The 4314-nt window shown below is 42.2% G+C and overlaps 1 pseudogene; it reads left to right on the top strand.

Moving 5' to 3' along the window:
- The first annotated feature begins 894 nt into the window (after positions 1-894).
- On the top strand, positions 895-1817 carry LOC122490947 (annotated as a pseudogene).
- The last annotated feature ends 2497 nt before the right edge of the window (positions 1818-4314 follow it).

The following is a 4314-nucleotide window of genomic DNA, read 5'->3' as shown; positions in this document are numbered from 1 at the left end:
ATTGTAGGGAGGGAAAGGATAGATCTAAAAATCTTGGAGCTGATTCTTCCCCCGGCCTAGTCTGGGGAATCACAGTTAAAGAAACGCAGTAGAGAAAGTAGTGCAATATCCAGCATGGCGTAAGTATTGTAAAACATCAATTTGTGAGGGAGATTCCTAGCAGGAATACCTGAAGGCAGTCATACGAGGTGACTATGCCTCTGCATGATAGGTGCAGAAAGGATGAGCTATAGAAGAGACCAGAAATGTTGCAAGGGCAACCACACCATTAGAGGCAGTGGTGAAGAAAGAAATCACCAAGAGAACACACCTCAAAACCACAGTGGGACAATTTACACCTCAGTGGAGACCAGCTCAAGATAGTTAACAGACCAGGTAAACAAGCCATTCTATGTGCAAAAGACACAGACGGGTACCAAAGACCTGCTGAAGTGGGCTGGACATCACAAGAGTGAGTGGAAAAGAGCTATGATCCGGATGCCCCTCCCCCACTGCTGTGAGGTTATAAAAGCTTCCTTCTGCACTCAAATGCCCTCTTGGGAAAGAGGAAAGGGAAAAGAGAATCCTTGAGAGTAGGACGAAAATTTGAGAGACTGAGAAATTACAAAAAAAAACCCACAAAGACTAATACTCAGAACAGACTGATTTATACGTCTAAAAAGCGTAAGAACATAATACCCGCCCTCAAACCTGAGAACAAACGGAGATATTCTAGAACCTCCACCTCTCCACGGACCAGGCCCAAGTGCTGACATCGCCGGAGAGTGGCTCCCAGAAGGCTGAGCGCCGGGGCGGTGCCAGCCGGCAGAACGCCAAGCAAGACGCCTAGGTAGTTCGTCCTCTCCCGGTAGCCGTAGGCGTCAGGTGACCGGCCCTGCAAAATCCGTCTGATTCCATGGGCAACCGCCAAGAGCCCTGGCAGCCGGTGGGCAGCTGTCCGGCTTCCAGGAGTTGGGGAAGAATACCGTGTTTGTGGGCGGGAACTATGCGGACCACACCTTGGAGCTGCAGAGAGCAGTTCAGCGCAGGACAGGTGCTCTTCCTGAAGCTGTCCACCACCTACACGCGTGAGGGCTCCGTCATCCTCTTCCCCAACTACGTCCACAACCTGCACCTTAAACTCAAGCTGGGTGAGTGTGGTGAGGGACGAAAGTGGCTGCGTCTTCCCAGAGGCCGCAGCCATAGACTTCATGGCCAGCTGTGTGCCCTGTGCGTGGATATGACCATCAGCGATATGCAGGACGTGTGCAAGAAGAGGCTTCCCTGATTCTTGCCAAGAGCTTCATGCTCTTCAGCGCCATCCGCACGATTGTGCCCAAAGAGAAAATCTCTGACCCTCACAACCTAAACTCTGGCTGAAGGTCAATGGCAAACTCAGGCGGGAGGGTGTGACATCCTCCATAATTTTTACCATTTTCTACATCATCAGCAATGTTTCTAAGATTAAAAAAAAAAAAAAAAAAAAAAGCTGAAATTCAGGCTGACATACATGGGGTTGTTAATATGAGATTTCAGGTGGAAAGGCCAAAATATTAAGTCCATACAAAGCACCCTCACTTGTTAAGTTTTTGGATATAAGAGAGCAAGACAGAAGCAAGCAAAGGTACTTAAGGTGACAATCCTGTAATAAGAAACTAATTTTTAACAATGATTTGATTGGATTGCTATCTCAACTCAAGGGGTGAGCCTCCAAGGAAAACGTGATCGAGAAGAGCTGGGTTAAAAATGGAAATGAGAAATAGTGTCTTTTAGGAAACAACTGGAATAAAGTATTTGGGATGCTTCCGAAGAGGAGAGTTTATCAAACCAAATGTTTAGAAAACTTACTTTGCTTTCCTAAAAGTGGACTGGACAAGACTTTTCCTTTGGTCACTCAGGGAATAGTAGTTCAAGACTTAAAATCAAAAGACTGAAAAGCAGGTTACAAGCCAGTTTTCCCACATTTCCTTGATAATCATCTTGGGATATTTGCAAATATAAAAATTTTCAAGTTACTGGCCCATACTAGGCCCTGTTGTAATTAGTGGAATTAATCTCCAGCTCTCCAAATGATTCTTATCACAGAAATGTGGAAAAACATTACCCTACATAATCAGTTAACTTACAATTTATTTAACGAATGAACAATTAATGAAGACCAAACTCATTTACTTAGGGTGTGTACCATGGCCCATAAATTCCGAGTTTGGAAGGTAATTATGAACCTATTGTCTTCTCTTTTTTTTTTGTATATAAATTTTATAGACACTTTATTCAAAATAACCCAAACTGGAAATAATCCAAATGCCCATCAATAAGAGAATGGGTAAACAAATTATGATGTATCTATACAATGGAATACCCTCAGCAATAAGAAAAAACAAACTATTGATCCTCTCAACAGCTAGAACGACTCTCAGGTTTTTGTTTTTTGTTTTTGTTTTGTTTTGTTTTTCAAGAGAGACAGATTGTGTGTGCAAGCAGGGGAGAGGGAGAGGGAGTGAGAGAATCTCAAGCAGGCTCCACCAATGCTAAGCAGTGAGCCCGACAGAAGGCTTCATCTCACAACAGACAGATCATGACCTGAGCCCAAATCAAGAGTCAGCCGTTTAATGGACTAAGCCACCTGGGCGCCCCCTGAACCTCATGTTACTATGAAATATATGAAATTCAAAGCTAGGCAAAGCTAAAATGTGGTGATAGAAATCCTAACAGTAGCTTCCTATGGGATAATGAGGATTAACTGTGTAAAGGGGCTCATGGTGCCTGGAAATGTTTATCTTTTTCTTTTTTTTTTTATAATTTACATCCAAGTTAGTTAGCATATGGTACAACAATGATTTCAGGAGTAGGTTCCTTAATATCCCTTACCCATTTAGCCCATCTCCCCTCCCACAACCCCTCCATCAGCCCTCTGTTTGTTCTCTATATTTGAGAGTCTCTTACATTTTGTCTCCTTCCCTGTTTTTATATTCTTTTTGCTTGCCTTATGTTCATCTGTTTTGTAGCTTAAAGTCCTCATATGAGTGAAGTCATATGATATTTGCCTTTCTCTGACTAATTTCGTTTAACACAGTACCCTCTAGTTCCATCCGCATAGTTGCAACTGGCAAGATTTCATTCTTTTTGATTGCCGGGTAATACTCCATTGTATGTATATACCATATCTTCTTTATCCATTTATCCATTGATGGACATTTGGGCTCCTTCCATACTTTGGCCATTGTTGATAGTGCTGCTATAAACATTGGGGTGCATGTGTCCCTTCTAAACAGCATACCCATATCCCTTGGATAAATACCTAGCAGTAAAATTGCTGGGTTGTAGGGTAGTTCTATTTTTAATTTTTTGAGGAAACTCCATACTGTTTTCCAGAGTGGCTGCACCGCTTTGCATTCCCACCAGCAGTGTACAAGAGATCCTCTTTCTCCACATCCTCACCAACATCTGTTGTTGCCTGAGTTGTTAATGTTAGCCCTTCTGACAGGTGTGAGGTGGTATATCAATGTGGTTTTGATTTGTATTTCCGGATGATTAGTGATGTTGAGCATTTTTTCATGTGTTGGTCATCTGATGTCTTCTTTGGAGGAGTGTCTATTCATGTCTTTTGCCCATTTCTTCACTGGATTATTTGTTTTTTGGGTGTTGAGTTTGATAAGTTCTTTATAGATTTTGGATACTAACCCTTTATCTGATGTGTCATTTGCGAATGTCTTCTCCCATTCCATCGGGAATTTAGTATTAGTTTTTCTGATTGTTTCCTTTGCTGTGCAGAAGCTTTTTATTTTGATGGGGTCCCAATAGTTCATTTTTGCTTTGGTTTCCCTTGCCTCTGGAATCGTGTTGAGTAAGAAGTTGCTGTGGCCAAGATCAAAGAGGTTTTTGCCTGCTTTTTCCTCGAGGATTTTGATGGCTTCCTGTCTTACATTTAGGTCTTTCATCCATTTTGAGTTTATTTTTGTGTGTGGTGTAAGAAGGTGGTCCAGGTTCATTCTTCTGCATGTCGCTGTCCAGTTTTCCCAACACCACTTGCTGAAGAGACTCTTTATTCCACTGGATATTCTTTCCTGCTTTGTCAAAGATTAGTTGGCCATATGTTTGTGGGTCCATTTCTGGGTTCTCTATTCTGTTCCATTGATCTGAGCGCCTGTTTTTGTGCTAGTACCGTACTGTCTTGATGATTACAGCTTTGTAATACATCTTGAAATCCGGGTTTGTGATGCCTCCTGCTTTTGTTTTCTTTTTCAAGATTGCTTTGGCTATTCAGAGTCTTTTCTGGTTCCATACAAATTTTAAGATGTTTGTTCTAGCTCTGTGAAGAGTGCTGGTGTTATT

The sequence above is a fragment of the Prionailurus bengalensis genome, chromosome C2 (genome assembly GCF_016509475.1).
Source record: "Prionailurus bengalensis isolate Pbe53 chromosome C2, Fcat_Pben_1.1_paternal_pri, whole genome shotgun sequence".
NCBI lineage: Eukaryota > Metazoa > Chordata > Mammalia > Carnivora > Felidae > Prionailurus > Prionailurus bengalensis.
This window is presented reverse-complemented; position numbering and strand designations above follow the sequence as displayed.